This window comes from Telopea speciosissima, unplaced genomic scaffold (genome assembly GCF_018873765.1).
Source record: "Telopea speciosissima isolate NSW1024214 ecotype Mountain lineage unplaced genomic scaffold, Tspe_v1 Tspe_v1.0015, whole genome shotgun sequence".
Classification (NCBI taxonomy): Eukaryota; Viridiplantae; Streptophyta; class Magnoliopsida; order Proteales; family Proteaceae; genus Telopea; species Telopea speciosissima.
This window is the reverse complement of record NW_025317351.1, coordinates 554,921-571,908: the sequence shown is the minus strand read 5'-3', so window position 1 is coordinate 571,908 and position 16,988 is coordinate 554,921. Positions and strand designations below refer to the sequence as shown.

Sequence of the window (16,988 nt, the reverse complement as noted above, 5' to 3'; positions counted from 1 at the left end):
TATTGCTTCTGATGAACAAAGAAAGAGAGGGAGAAGAGAAAATAAAGTTGATTTGAAAGGGAGCAAACCGAAAACGGTCAATGGAAAATATTTATATAGAGGAGGTGACATCAAAGATACAAGCCTATTGTAGTTTAGTATGCCTCATGTACGTAAGCTGCATAATCACCACGCACAATTTTACATACATCTTGCCAGGCCAACTAAGGACTTTAATGTTGAATTGGTTCTAAAAACCCCATCAAGTTTCACACATATAACGAAATGCGTAAAGATTAGGTTACGATCTTCACTTCAAAATAGTGCAAATTAGAATGTGCATTGCGAGGGAATGACTAAAAAATTAAGAAGAGAAAAGAGGAAGAAAGAAGAAATTCAATTGTGGAGGCCATCAAAAAACCTGATTGTCTCACCCACCAAGGGGGGGGGGGGAGCAAAACTGCAAACCCAATTGGAAGTGCCAATACCTGTAAATCCAAAGCAAAAGTTCTCAATTAGAACGTTTTCCATGTGGGTTAACAATAGAATTGAGAATGATTTCTAGACCTCTTCTAATAACAATCTGTTATCCATGTAAAATAGGTGAACTTACAGGGACATGGGAGGCTCTAGTACTTCTCTTGGGATCAGTAGCAGAGAAAACAGTGTAGACAAGGACGAAGGTGCCAATTATTTGAGCTGCCAAACCCAAACCTTTTCTGTAGCCATCGGCGATCTCGTTCACCCCACCACCATACTGCACATAGTAAGACTTCTGGAAGGCCTTTACTAGCCCTACACCATACATTGCACCCAAGCATTCTGCCACGATGTACATCACAGCACAGATTAGTGACACTTTACGGGCTAAGAAAAGCCCAAACGTCATTGCTGGGTTAATATGCCCTCCTGTAAACACAAACACACACAACTGTTTATAATCAAATTGTAAACAACAGAAAATAGAGAAAGAAGCAAAAAAATGGATTACCAACCAGAGATGACGGTGCAGTAAACGAGGATGAAGATCATGAAACAAAACCAGATATCATAGTTATGTCCTGGATGATAAGAGAAAATTTGAGCAGCGGTCATGAGGTGCCAAGCATCAAGCAGGCAATAAAAAGAATACCAAAGAATTAAAAACAAATAAGAAAATAGAGATGAGTTCGAGTTACAGTGAAGCAGTCTTGAATGAAATGAAAATGGCGGTGGCTAGGCAAAATCTCATGTGGATGATTTAGCCAAACAAAGTTATCCATAGACAGCCCTGTATAGTGGTCCTCACCCCTTGATTTAGTGGTGGGTATACTTGCATGGTTTTACTATGGCCAACATGCCCCCCATCACATCTTTTAAAATTTTCTATGCTAGTACTTTTTTGGCTTCAATTAACAAAATCCTCCTATTCCCAATATGAGAAAATTTTACTTTAGGTGTATAAGGAATGTGTTACACCATGCTCCCTGTTAAGTTATAATTATAGTAAAGCCAACCAGGACAAGAAAACTTACATGATTAGAAACCACTGGCATAAGCAAATCATTAGGATCCAGAACATTATACATCTTTGCTGCAAACATCAACATTGCCGTTGCTAACACAAAAAGTGACCTCTGGCATGAAGGCAGCAATGTTCCTGCCAATTAGATCACAGAAAGAAGTCAAAGAACATGTAAATCCAACTCTTTCAAGTTCAAGAGGTCATTCTTTCGTGTTTTACGGATTTTTCAATTACAATACCATTACAAGGATCCAGAGATATATTTATGAGAGAAATTTGAAGCTGAAAGAATCCAACAATGTTTTGATTGTTGTTCTGCAACACCACAAGTTTAAGTAAGAAAACCTGGTATAGAGGAAAGTGCTCAGTTGTAGATACTTAGAAAACATTAGAATGCAATGCAATGGTTTTCATTACAGTAATGAGTACTGAGAAAATGAATTAATCTTGTTAAATACTTCAAGACAGATTTCAGCATACATGTCGAACTTCTACATTCTATAGAGCTCTCACCTTAAAGCATGAAGCAATAAGAGTTAAGCTGAAAGAACGAGCTATAGCTTCAAAATTTGAAGGCAAGTTATCAGGAATGTTGGCTTGTATCCATAAAGCAGAAAGCAACTGGGATGTTTGGTCCTCAGTTAGTTTAGCAATTTTTGGCTCCTGCGTATTAGAAAAGTGGAAAGATATAAAGGTTATTGCTTGATATGCAAGAAAACAAGTGTGCTACATTCCAACAATCACTATGCACTCCTTGAAATTATAATTAGAAAATGCATGAATTCCAGCACTTACTGCCTCTGTTAAGCAGGCTGGTCCAGTTGTCCTGTCAATTATAGAACAACTTATTTTGTAAAAGTTAGGCGAGTTTTTACGGGCCCAGCCCTGTTTCTCATCACCAGATTCTCTATCCTTAGAATCATCTTCAGTATTATTCCCAAGCTTTTCTACTATTGCATTGCCCTTCTCCTTGCGAAGCTTTTCAAGTAGAGCAGCACTGGACGCAAACGCCGATGCTGTTTTGGACTTCAACTTCCTTGGTTCATACAGACTCCCAGATCGTGAAGATGCCAAGTCATGTCGGGGATTGTTAGATGATGGAACAAGGATCATAGCAAATATCTGGTGTGCTCCAATACAAGCTTCAACATCTGGATGCATCATTGTTTTCAAAAATTGGAGGAAAAGTAGTTCTGGGAAGATCTATAGAAACAAAAAGAAAACTTAGGAAGAGTAGATTAGTACAGTAACCTAAATATTAATTTACTGAATCATGCAATGTTTTCACAGACTACGGGGCTGGACTGTTGATGCCAAACCAAGACAGGTCTGTACTAGTCCAAGGGAAATAGTACTTGAAAAGCAGTTGCCTACTCAACTGATTATCAAGCCCAAAAGATCAGATCGCGCAAACTGTTAGGAACAGTCAGAGGACCAGTCATAAGACTTTTACTGTCATAATCATTCCCATTAAGATATTTATTATAGTTGCTAAAGGAAAAAACTTGACACAGAACCACACAGTTTGCAAGCCAGCACAAAATTACCATGTAAAATGCTGCTGCAGTTTTGATAGAACCTTCCATTATAGGACCTCCTTATATGATATAACTAATAATCATGGTGGAAAGAAAACCAATAATGGAGTATTTTTTATGAGTAATGGCTACAAAATATTTCATACCATAAATTTCTTCCATGGAATATCCATTTTCTCAACTATTTTGGGTCACCCATTAAAGAAAAAGAAGGTTAGGCCGATGCAATGAAAAAAAGCATGTGAAATTAACATACTAAAAAAGATACTTGATATGCCCTTCTCAACAATGATCGAGAAAGGGATAAGGGATGATGCAAGCATGCCCCCCCCCCAACTCTTTTGAGCACCTTTGTTCAAGATACTTGGCAATCTACAGCAAAGAAAATGAGACCAAAATAACCTCCAAGTAGAAGCCATTGATAGCAAATAACGAAAGGAGGTTAAACTATGTTGAAAGAAGGGAGTACCTTTGGAATTTGGAGGGGGTTCTTGGCAGCATATTCACACAATTTAACAATTTTCCGTTCATTTGGAGCACCCATCTACAAAATTACACATCAGGACATCATTATCCTGGATGTTAAAAAGACAAGTAGGACTACTCTGTTTTTATAACACCATGTAACAACTAACAAGAAGGTAGCGTCTATGTCAAAAAATGATACAAGACATCCAACATGACAACCCTACAAATTAGATAGGAAAACTCATCTGTATATGTACTCTCTCTCTCTCTCTCTCTCTCTCTTATCTGGGAAAGTCAGTGTTTCTATCACAAAATCATGTTGTACCTTTCAATTTAGAAGAGCTCAGAAGGAACCTTCCTCAGCCACGTACCTGCAGATATTTCAACCTTGCCTCCGCTACCTCATCAGTTGGATTAATCATCTTACTTCAAAGGAAAATGAAAGTAAAAATGTAAGAGGAAACAAAGATTCCTTTTTCTGTTGTAAAAGGATGTCAGAATCACTTTTATGTCTTGTATTAATTCAGATTCTTGGTCCATTTGGCCAAGCAAACACGAAGTCCTACAGAAGGTTCAACCCAGTTACTTGATTCACAATATGATCTACTTGGCTTCAAGCTCTGATATTTTCACAAGCAATAACTGCTCCCTTTCAGACGCAGCTGTTTCAACCTGTCAATTGAGAAAATATAGAACAATTTGCACTTAACCTGTCTTAAAATAAGACATACAAAAAGAGAACTATAACACAGAATTAATATTAGAAAGAAAGATTTGCACAGTTCCATCATGCTTCAGAGCTTATAGAGAGCATCGGAAAATAAAATTTCATATAGAGCTGCAATTGAGACCTAATATAATAGGCAAACTTATGACATATAATTCTTTTAATAAAAAAAAGAATACTGAGTAAACCAATGATTGGCTGTTCCTTTAAAATACTAGTGAGTTTATTAAAGTAGAGGAAACAGGCTGATAACAACAGTTTTCTGATAGGAATAACGATGAAAAATCGGATCATAACAATAATAATAATAATAAAAAATCCATCATTGCCGTGGGATAGGGTGTCCACCGAATCAGTAGTGTTAGTTGGGAAACCAAAGAATGATGCACTTGATGCAGCCGTCTACCCCCCTGGTTTCTCTAAAATGTCACATTTCGTCAAGGAATCTCTTACCTATGACCTCCAGGCTCCAGCCTAAAACATTGTTAGATTCACCGTAGCTTACCACATGAATAGAAGCTTCTTCATTATTCTAGCTAAATAGATGTTAATCATTGTTATACGGACACAGCTCCAGCCTTAATTTGGTCACATTTGCCTTGGAAAAGAGTAATGGCTATAAAGAACTCTCATCTTTTTTCAGCCCTTTTGACACCTTTAAAAATTATATTTCAAAAATCTGATCCTTTCTATATTGCTTCTGATGAACAAAGAAAGAGAGGGAGAAGAGAAAATAGAGTTGATTTGGAAGGGAGCAAACAAAAAACGGTCAATGGAAAATATTTATATAGAGGAGGAGGCATCAGAGATACATGCCAACTGTAGTTTCGTACGACTCCTGTACGTAAGCTGCATAATCACCACGCACAATTTTACATACATCTTGCCAGGCCAACTAAGGATTTTAATCTAGAATTGGTTCTAAAAAGTAAAAACCCTATCAAGTTTCACACATATAACGAAATGCGTAATGATTAGATTACGATCTTCACTTCAAAATAGCTCAAATTAGAATGTGCACTGTGAGGGAATGACTAAAGAAGAGAAAAGAGGAAGAAGGAAGAAATTCAATTGTGGAGGCGATCAAAAAACCTGGTTGTCCCACCCACCAAAGGGGGGGGGGAACAATACTGCAAACCCAATTGGAAGTGGTGCAAATACCTGTAAATCCAAAGCAAAAGTTCTCAATTAGTACGTTTTCCATGTGGATTAACAAGAGAATTGAGAATGATTTCTAAATCGCTTCTAATAATACTCTATTTTCCAAGTAAAACAGGTGAACTTACAGGGACATGGGAGTCTCTGGCACTTCTCTTGGGATCAGTAGAAGAGAAAACAGTGTAGACAAGGACGAAGATGCCAATAATTTGAGCTGCCAAACCCACACCTTTTCTGTAGCCATCGGAGATCTCGTTCGCCCCACCACCATACTGCACATAGTAAGACTTTTGGAAGGCCTTTACCTGCCCTACACCACACCACACATTGCACCCAAGCATTCTGCCACGATGTACATCACAGCACAGATTAGTGACACTTTTTTTTTTTTGGTGAATAAAAAATTATATTACCAAAGCCCAAGGGGGGCGAAAAGGAGAAGAGAACCGAAAAAAGGGGGGGAATGTACAAAAAGGGGAACATGGGGGGGGGGGGAGCAGATCCCATGCCCAACTAAGTGGGGGAGAGGGATCTTAAAAGAGCACTATCTAAATCCCAGGATACAACAATAAGTGTGAAACCCGGTCAAATTTCCGAATAAATTTGAACTTTTGGAACCCGAGTGATTTCAGATTTTGGTTCCATATTTCCCATGCTAACCTCAAGTTATGGGCAGCATCACATCTTTTTCCTGTGCTTGGCATGCTGGTTTGATGGCCTGCGAAGCCTCTCTCTGTCTTAGGCCGAATCCCAGGTAAGAATCCCATTTTATATGTATATATGTTGTATTTTTAATTAATTAGTGTATTAGGGGCAGAATAGTAATTTTTACCTAGTGGGACCCTGCACCAGAGCTACCTGTGTCGGGTCTGCTGGCTGGACAGGCTGCAGGACCTCCCCCTTAACTAAACTCAATGTAAGTATAATTTAAAATATATTTATATAATGTTTTGTACGACCAAATAGGATTAGAAGGGTATTTTAGTAAAATTAACTCTGTGGGACCCAGTTCCCCAGTGGGGAATGTAGTTCCGGACAGTTACCCGTATCCGGATCATCCCTAATGTCGCATGACATCATTCTGTAGCTGGAATAAGGTAATAAATACAAAAGAATCAATTTTAGAAATAATTTATGACCAAAAGACGGTTCTGCCCCTTAGTGGTTAAGTATCCTATATATATATAACTTCTCTTATACTATTTACAAAACACTTTACAAGTTAGAGAAGCTGAAAAATTCGTTCCAGCTTGGAGAAAGAAGAAAGAAAAGGAAAAAGAGAAGAGGAGAAGAGGGATTAGAGGCTGTTCTTGAAGGCTTATCTCTTCCACCTAATTTTGGGCTTAAAGCTTCCATTAGAAGGCTGCAATTACAGTTTCAGGTAAGCCTTGGTGAATCCCTTGCTGTAATTACCTTCTTTTCCTCTAAATTTCTTCTAAAACTGCTCTAAATCTACCCTAAGTTCATCCTAGTATAGCCTAGGTGCTGTCCAAGTAAATACCTGCCATTAAAGCTCTAATTTGAGCTTGACTTTTATAGATTTTACTATTTATAATGCTGTCCTGCTGCCATCTAGGTTCAGTTATGCCTGAATCTCCATGGCAGTACCTGTAATAAGCCCAATTTCTGCTCCCAATAACTAGTCCATGAACCCTAGCTAAGAAATTTAGGTTTAATTGAAGAAATTCCTAAATTAACTAACTAATTATGAAATTGGAACCCAAAATAGATTGACCCACCTTGAATTAATGTTAAAACTCCTAATTTGGACCATGCATGCAAAGATCTGGCCAATTGAAGCAAAACCCCCAAATTCGGATACACTCCCGGATGGAGTTGCAGGCCCAGAGGAGGCCGACCGGCTCCTTTGGAGTTTGCATCCGGCTGGTCATTTTTGAAGCCCTTGATACCCTGTTATGTTGGGGTTTGCCCTGACACTTCATGGACCTAATAAACACTGTTTTGTTATGATATTTAGGTCTGTTTCTCTGCTGTCTTTGTGTGCTTTGCTGATCTATTGGAGAACTCCCTAGTTGAACTAGACTCCAATACAGGTAAGGGGATTCGACCTTAATTTCCTGCGTGTTTATCACATTAATTTCAACTTTATGCTGAATGCCATGCTCATGCATCATTACCTCTATACCTGGAGCATGTAGTTTTCTAGCTTTTATTTAATGCATTAGACTGCATGTAAAATAGGTTGCACAAAGACATACTACATTGCATTTGCATTGATTATTTATATGATGTGAATTTATGATGATGGAATTCGGTAATTTCTAACTCAGATCATGCTTGCCTCATCATGTTTAGACTGCACTGGGCTAGGTTGATATTCATTACCCAGTACTGCGCCCCTTACCAACAGGGGGAAAGGTGTTGGACAACCCGTGGCAGAGACCGATGTGTTAGTTCTGGGATGCCATCTTCTGTCCCATGTTAGCGGGTCCCTAATTCCGCTGGGGGAATAAACAGGCAGGGTTGGTCATTTGGGGGTCTGTCGGGGTCCGATGTGTTAGTTCCGGAACTGGCGGGTCCTCACAGTAGTAGAATGGTTTCGCTCGGGTGACCAAGGGTTAGTTCCGGACCGAGGTTAGCATCTACCACTAGTAGTAGTACTTATACCCCATGAGACTTAGTATCTCTTAGGAACATGTTAGTTTAGCACATGCATCATGGATTTATTGTGTTTGTATGCTTGTACCCCCTTCTGGGCTCCTCGAGAGCTCACCCGGATATCCTTATTTTTCAGGTGATTTAGTTACTTCTAATGTTGGATTTACGGCCGGAGTTTGAAGTGCACGATACTTCGTCGACGTGATGATTGCGCGAACCTCCGATCTTGGCCGATAGTCCAGGCTACCTCCTCACTCTTTTATGCTTTATAAATGCTTTATATAGTTATAGTATAGTTTCTTGTATACTTTTACTCTGTGGTACCTTTGAGAACTGTATAGTTGTATCACAAGCCTTATCCTTTATATAAACGAAATATCACTTAGACTTCTCTTACTAATGATGTTATCTCTATTAATTAAATTGTTTCCGCTGCCTCTGATTACTGTGTATGTGAGCAATGATTGTGAATAGGGTACTGCACTTGTGATCCTTGGGGATTAGTTGGATGTCAGAGACATCCCGTCACACTTGGCCCTTAATAACCGGGCCGGGGTGTGACAATATGCCTGTTCCTTGGGGAGTCCAAAACAGCCTTGGTAGGAAGAAAAGTAAGCTTAGTGGAGACATCCCAGAAGATGGCTTTCCAAATCAAGTCAAAAGAGCGAGATTTGGAGGTCCATCTCCTGAGGTTCCTCTCCATCCAAATGTGGTAAAGAGAAGCGCAAAACACGAGCTTGCCAATAGTGTCACAGATCAAGTATCCAGGGTAAGTCATGACCAACCAAAGCCACTCTCGAGCGAAAGGGAGATGTCTCCTACTGCGAGGCCAGATAAACGAAAGGGCTTTTTTCCAAATGGTAGAGGTAAAGGGGCCAGCAAAAAAAAGGTGGTCAATGTCTTCTGAACCATTCCAACAGAAAATGCAAGATGTGGGGACGTGGATTCTGTGGTGGGAGAGGAAAGCTTGGGTAGGGAGGCAAAGGTTAAGGGTTCTCCAAGCAAGGAAGCTATGTCGAGGGATGTGGCCTTTGAACCAGACTAACTTATGCCATAGGACAGTAGGGGCTTGGGTTCTGACTAGATTCCAGGCGGATGTAAAGCTGAAAAGGCCATTAGTGGAGGGGAGCCAAATAACCTTGTCCGCGTGAGTATGGGGGGAGGGAGGGAGGGAGGGTGGGGAGGGAATTCCTGATCAAGGAGAGGGCGAGGGGGGTAGGGGAGGGGGGGACCAGAACCCTGAAAAATGATGGAGGAGAGGGGAGCAAACTTTGGAATGCCGGAGGAATAAATTGTTCTGACTCCAAAGAAGTTGTAGAGGACACCAAAAGGATGCCAGGAGTCAAGCCAGAGGGAGGTGGAGGATCCATCCAAGATGGAAGAGGAAATGGCTCTAAAGGCCAGGGGCGAAGAAGAAGGATCTTGCGCCAGATCCAAGAAGAATCCGCAGGGACGGATACAGTCCAAATGGAGTCATTCCTGAGGAAGTGGGAGTAGACCCAATGGACCCAAATGGAGTCATGCTTAGAGGAGATTTTCCAAATAAGCTTCAAAATACCCACGGTATTAGAATCACGGATACGGCGGATGCCCAGACCTCCTTCGGATTTTAGGAGGCAAATGGATTTCCAGCTGAGAGGGTGGAGGAATCTGTGGGATTAGTGACACTTTACGGGTTAAGAAAAACCCAAACGTCACTACTGGGTTAATATGCCCTTCTGTGAACACAAACACACACAACTATTTATAATCAAATTGTAAACAACAGAAAACAGAGAAAGCAGCAAAAAAATGGATTACCCACCAGAGATGGCGGTGCGGTAAACAAGGACGAAGATCATGAAACAAAACCAGATATAATAGTTATGTCTTGGATTATAAGAGAAAATTTGAGCAGCGGTCATGAGGTGCCAAACGTCGAGAAGGAAATAAAAAGAATACCAAAAAATTAAAAACAAATAAGAAAATAGTAGTTCGAGTTACAGTGAAGCAGTCTTGAATGAAATGAAAATGATGGCGGTGGCTAGTGATGCCAGTCTGAGTGAAGTAGAGAACCTCAACGAGAAAACCTCAGTGTTCGACGACGACGATGATGGCTTCTCCGTCTCAAAATTTTTTTATTTATAAAAAAAAAGGGAATGCATGAGAGAAAGACAGAAATAAAACATGAAATTGAAGGTTAATATTGTCAATAAGCAGCTTCTTGCAGATTGTGAAGAGTTTCATATCAGAAGCCTAATATTACAAATCATCTGTAAAACTCCTACATCATCCAACTCGCAAATAAACATCAATATCACACATCAAGTATAATAAACAGTTGTTTTAGCAAGGGAGAGAATACAAAACGCACCAAAATACCTGCAGTGTCCACAAAGTAGCACATATCAGACAGAACAACAACAGCTAACCCCAGCCGAGGAACCCAGTGCTTCCCATTATCAAAGAAAGTGAACATTGGATCTAAAACCTGGTGCATTGTCGTACTCCCCTTGGCCAATTCTACTATTTTCTGGACACAAATTTGAGCCCATATTTTTGGATTTTCAATCTCTTCTCTGTTATGCAAGTAAACCAATGTATTAACCACAGTCCACTACATTATTATTTTTTTAATCTTTGGAGGAATGCAAAGAAAAATGTTCCACCAGAAAAATGCATAATGAATCAAGAATATGATACTAACGGACCTCATTTTTGGAGTTAAACATGTGGGGTTGCTTATTAGTACTGAGTCAATAGAGAGCAATCCTTTTTTCTCGTCTTGGCCTAAGGTAGCTCAGGCTAAGATCAATACCAACACCCACACCACCCCTTGCTTCACATCTAACTACTTCATCAACCCAATTGTGATCTGGTTCATAGTTATCCAGTGGGGCATGTACAATCTGCGTCAAGTATAAATCCTTAAATCAAAAGAAATTCATGATTCAGGAACCCAATTAAACTTAATATAGCCAAAATTATGAGATATACAAACAGAAGCTTAAATTGGAAGTATATTCACAAGTAGAGAGACTTGATTATCAGACTCACATATATACAAGAATGTGCATGCTTTAATCATAACTTGTTACGGGTTTACAAACTGTTGATCCTATGTAACTACCATTACATGTGTTAGCGTCAGACGCAGATAATGTTAGATGGATACATATCAAACTCAATGATCTTCTAGAACTAAATGCAGTCTGCAGACACACCCAGACTATGTCAAACGTGCATCAATATGAGTAAACATGTCAAAAATCTAACAAGAGTGTGAAGTCTGGGAATGCCAGCCCTAGACACAAGATATGAGCTACACCTAAAGTTATTTCAGAAGAAACTACTCTTGTTGTGGAAAGTACCTACCACAGCCCCTAATCATTCCTCTATTAAAACATTTCCACATTGTTGCTTCTAACTTTAACCTGTTTTCCTTGTGCAGCTACTAGCTCCAAAGCTCAATTTCTTCATATTGTGCCAGGAAACAAGTCATAAAACACTGGGTCCAATTGCCAACACATACTAAAGCAATGAAAACCACTCACCTCATCAAAACCATGAAGAACATGTGAAAAAACTGCCACAAACCACACCTGAAATGTGAAAAATCAATTTGACTCAATGAGGAATTAGATGGAGGTAAATTTCAAAAATGATTGTGCCCATGTTGCACTAACAAGAAAAATTACAAACCAAAAAACAAAATCAACCAACTACCATAGCTGAAAAGCATTGCAAACTTGATGCCCTCAAACAGCACTTGCTATATTCTTCCCCAGGCTCACGTGCAAGCATGCATACTCTAGGAACCAATTTCTCAATATTGTGAGCACAACTTCCATCTGCCTGTCCATGCACAGTAAGAACAGAACCAGCATAAAACATATGGAGAAGAAGTAACTGTAAAAGTAAAGATGAGAGTAAAATCATAAAAGAATCCTGTTCATTGTTTATTTATTAGTAAAAAGTAAGCATGAAAGGTGGAATCAACACTCAAAAAATGAGACATAAAATACTAAAATAAAGTTCATTGTTGGGGAAAAAAAGAGGAAAGCATGCCAAATACACATCAAATGAGAAATGTAAAACAAAATTCAGAAACTTTGTTAAGGACAAAAACCAAATCCATAACTTGATGGCATCTGGTCCAAGTAAGCAAGCACTTCACAAACTATTGGCACAAATCCACAATCCAAGCTTCATCCCAAATCTAATCAGATGCTCAAATGAATGATCCACTTTCAAATCAAGTGATTGAAGAGGATCCTTCTATAATAATTGTAAACTTTCAGATCAAGAGCCTCCTTTTCCATTCAGGTTACGTTGTCCATGACAAGGAAAAACCTATCACTAGTTCCAATATTTTGGAGGATAAGCTCAATAACCTTTCAACCTTTACACTTTTGCCTTAAATTTCTGATTAAGTTTCCAGTTACAAAAATTCAAAGAATGGAAGAAAAAGAAAAATAAATATGTGCATCTATAAGTGCAGAATGCCTATCAAGCTGTTAAATGTTCAAAGTTTATATCTTTTTCTTCCAATTGCTTGATCTTTGCACTTCCCTTCAATACGAGGAAACTCTATGTTTTCCACCACAACCAATAAGAACAAGAAAGAAGTAAACACAGTCAACCAACAATGGGGGAAAAATGTAAATTAAGATCAGTTTCTCCACTGAATGGATGTTTCACCAAGCAGAAAAATCTCCTGATTTCTCAACAACAGATTATTAAGAGCAAACACAACACTTACATTGAAGTCTTGAAGGGATTAACCAGTTTGTATAATGCAAAGAAAAAGTAGCAAGCCATATAAGCAATTTATTAGAAAACGATGCCAATTACATCCCAAAATCACCTGACTATGAATGAATCTGGTCAGGGTTTTGCATCCTAGAATACGAACAGTGTCTTGCTTTGTGGAGTCCAAGAGTTCAATTACAACAATCAGTAGACTGCAAGCGAAGTATGCCCTATAGAACAAAATGCATAAATGAGAAATATATTTGAGATAATGTCAAAGAACTACCACCTATAGCCTAGCAGCAAAAGAATGCAAACAGGCCCACCTTCCGGCTACTAAAATAGATACAGTATCAAGAATTTATGGACAAAATCTTCCCAAAATAAAGTAGTAAGAACAAAAAGGAAAGAAAAAAAAAATCTTGAAAACTACTCCATAAGTCCAAATGAGGGGAATATTTAAATGACACCAAATCCGGGTCAAGCAAATGAGACATAATTCACTTCTTGAGTTGCCTTGAGCCAGAAACGGAATTAACAGTAGCTGGAAGTTCTAAGAAAATAGGAAATGAAACTAGTTTCATAAGAACATTAAGTCCTAAATAAACTTATTTTCTTTTTCTTTTTTTTTAATTAAACAAAAAAAAACTGTAGTCCACAACTAAAATTAAAGTAAAAAATCAAGAAAGATAAGAGGGGAAAAGAAAACCATTACACTTACATCTGCTCCTTGCATATGCAAAGCAGTTTATGGTATGCCTCTGTAATAATACTGATATATTTGGAATGCTCAGACCTCAATTCTTTTGAGCACCTTTGCTCAAGATACTTGGCAATCTACAGCAAAGAAAAGGAGACCAAAATAACCACAAAGTAGAAGCCATTGATACGCAAATAACAAAAGGAGGTAAAATTATGTTGAAAGAAGGGAGTACCTTTGGAATTCGAAGGGGGTTCTTGGCAGCATATTCACACAATTTAACAATTTTCCGTTCATTTGGAGCACCCTTCTACAAAATTACACAGCAAGACATCATTATCCTGGATGTTAAAAAGATAAGCAGGACTACTCTGTTTTTATAACACCAGTAACAAGAAGATAGATGTGTCTATCTCATACAAGGATACAAGACATCCAACATGACAACCCTACAAACTAGATAGGAAAACACATCTGTATATGTACTCCCTCTCTCTCTCTCTCTCTCTTACCTTCGAAATTCAGTGTTTCTATACAAAATCATGTGGTACCTTTCAATTCAAAAGAGCTCAGAAGGATCCTTCCTCAGAGACTTGCCTGCAGATATTTCAACCTTGCCTCAGCTACCTCATCAGTTGGATTTATCATCCTACATCAAAGGAAAAGGAAAGTCAAAATATAAGAGGAAACAGAGATTCCTTTTTCTTTTGTAAAAGGATGTCAGAATCATTTTTATGTCTTGTATTAATTCAGATTCTTGGTCCATTTGGCCAAGCAAACACGAAGTCCTACAGAAGGTTCAACCCAATTACTTGATTCACAATATGATCTACCAGGCATCATGCTCTGAAATTTTCACAACCAATAACTGCACCCTTTCAGACGCAGCTGTTTCAACCTGTCAATTGAGAAAATATAGAACAATTTGCACTTAACTTGCCCTCAAATGAGAGACATACATAAAGAGAACTATAACACAGAATTAATATTAGAAAGAAAGAATTGAACAGTTCCATCATACTTCAGAGCTCTAAGAGAGCATTGGAAAATAAAATTTCACATAGAGCTGCTATTGAGACCTAATATAATAGGCCAACATATAGCATTTAATTCTTTTAATAAGAAAAAGAATACTGAGTAAACCAGTGATCGGCTGTTGCTTTAAAGTACTAGTGAGTTTATTAAAGAAGAGGAAACAGGCAGATAATTTCTGACAGGAATAACGATGAAAACTCGGATCATAACAATAATAATAATAATTAAAAAATCCACCCTTGCCTAGGGATAGCGAGTCCACTGAATCTTTAGTGGAAGTTGGGAAACCCAAGAATGATGCACTTGATGCAGCCGTCTACCCCCCTGGTTTCTCTAAAATGTCACATATTGTCAAGGAATCTCTCTTACCCATGACCTCCAGCCTAAAACATTGTAGAATCACCCTAGCTTACCACATGAATAGAATTAAGCTTCTTCATTATTCTAGCTAAATGGATATTAATCATTGTTATACGGACACAGCTCCAGCCTTATTTTGGTCACATTTGCCTTTGAAAAAAGTAATGGCTATAAAGAACTCTCAATCTTTTTTCAGCCCTTTCAACACCTTCAAACATGATTACCAAAATCTGGTCCTTTCTATATTGCTTCTGATGAACAAAGAAAGAGAGGGAGAAGAGAAAATAGAGTTGATTTGAAAGGGAGCAAACCAAAATGGGTCAATGGAAAAAATTTATATAGAGAAGGTGACATCAGACATACCTGCCAACTGTAGTTTTGTACGACTTATGTAAGCTGCATAATCACCACGCACAATTTTACATACATCTTGCCAGGCCAACTAAGGATTTTAATCCTGAATTGGTTCTAAAAACCCCATATAAAAATATCATATAAAAATAATTGCCATTCAATGAAACCAACAACAACCATTGGGGTTAGATAAGAATAAAACAGAAAGAAGGTAACCAAACCTTAAGTCTCTGTTTATTGTCCTTGTCCCAAAAATTGAAAGCACCATCAGAACCTGATGTTGCAAAAGTATGGTGTACATGAATAAGGGATACCCACACAAGCTCTGAAAGTATATCAAGCAACAGATAAATCAAACCTCCTCATGAGTCAAAAGTTCAGAAGATATCTATGAGGGATATGATTTGAAGGGAAAAAAGAATATCTGAAACACATGGAACACTTTAATTGGTAACACTAACAATATTTTTTTTTTTAATTAACATAAATTTTATAAAAAGAAAGGTAATATGGTATAACAGGCCTCCAAGGAGGCAAGAGCACAGATAATATACAACAACAAAGAACTACACCCCCGCCCCCTATAAAAGCCCACACCTCATAATGGAATGGTATTCCCATAACAGAATCTCAAAAGTAAAACACCTTGCTTGGCCAACTCATCAGCCATCTCATTGACCACTCTAGAGTCTAGGCTGTCATTGAAATTAGCAATGCAGGCTAGAGGCAAGATGAGGAATGCATCCAACTAAATATGCAAATCTCCAAGGTTTCCTGAGTATGATCAACCATACAAGTAACAACATTTACATGATCTCCTTATAAATATGCACGAAACGAAATACCTGAAACAACCAGAACCATGACAAAATGGAGTAATAGGATTAGAGATGAAGAACTTACTGGAATTCCATAAACTTAGCAACTATGTCCTAGAAAAACCAAAAAGCATTGTTATACACCACAGAATGAAGAGACAACACTAAACCTATGTTTCCTATCAGGAAAAACATGAAAAAGTTACCAAAAAGCATTGTTATACACCACAGAATGAAGAGACAACACTAAACCTATGTTTCCTATCAGGTATCAGGAAACACATGAAAAAGTTAAAACTCATGGATCATGTTAAAGAAAAGAAAATTAAAATCGGATGCAACTACTAACCAATTTGAACATTAACTGCAACACTGCAACCTCTCATCGCCAGTGCAAAAGCCTCCAGAACCACCAAACCTAGATCAGATGTAATGCAGTTTAAAGGTTTCTAATCATAATTTAGCCACTACCAGAATATAAACTATGATTATTCACCTTAATAATCTATTTTTTTTCTTTTTTTTTTTGTTACTTGTAGGAGGGTGTACCAATAAAAATTAAAATATTCCATATTACAGAAATTGAACCTCTATTTCTACACATACACGCACGCACACAATGCAGGAACATGTACATGCAAACAGGCATGAGAGATCTGATAGGCAAGGAAGAAATAGACCATTCAACTTCAGGTTGTAAAATTCTTCTGGTTAATTCCACCAAGTCTGAAGACCATTCAGGAGCCCAATTTTATAGTTAAGAGCATGCAAAGTAGTTTCAAGGGTTTCACAATAAGCTGCCTAAAAAACAAACCAGGGTACCTTCTTTTGGTTGCCTTCTAAGAATGTAAAGCATTGATTGGTTGCGTCATTGCCCTGGATGAAACCCTGAATGAAAAATAGAATTAGACTCCAGGACCCAAGTGATTTGGATAAATGAAAAAAATGTAGACAACCAAAAAAATGCAATATCCAAGTATCACTAAATATTGGAAAG

At 38.2% G+C, this 16,988-nt stretch overlaps 1 long non-coding RNA gene and 1 pseudogene across 1 annotated transcript; both read right to left on the bottom strand.

Moving 5' to 3' along the window:
* Nucleotides 1-1,366: 1,366 nt before the first annotated feature.
* LOC122647253 overlaps nucleotides 1,367-16,988 on the bottom strand; it is a 51,382-nt pseudogene continuing 35,760 nt past the window's right edge.
* LOC122647263 lies at nucleotides 15,999-16,861 on the bottom strand. Its single transcript, XR_006330835.1, has 3 exons — nucleotides 16,814-16,861; nucleotides 16,341-16,392; nucleotides 15,999-16,105 (listed from the first exon to the last, which is right to left on the bottom strand). It is a non-coding gene; the product is annotated as an uncharacterized LOC122647263 (long non-coding RNA).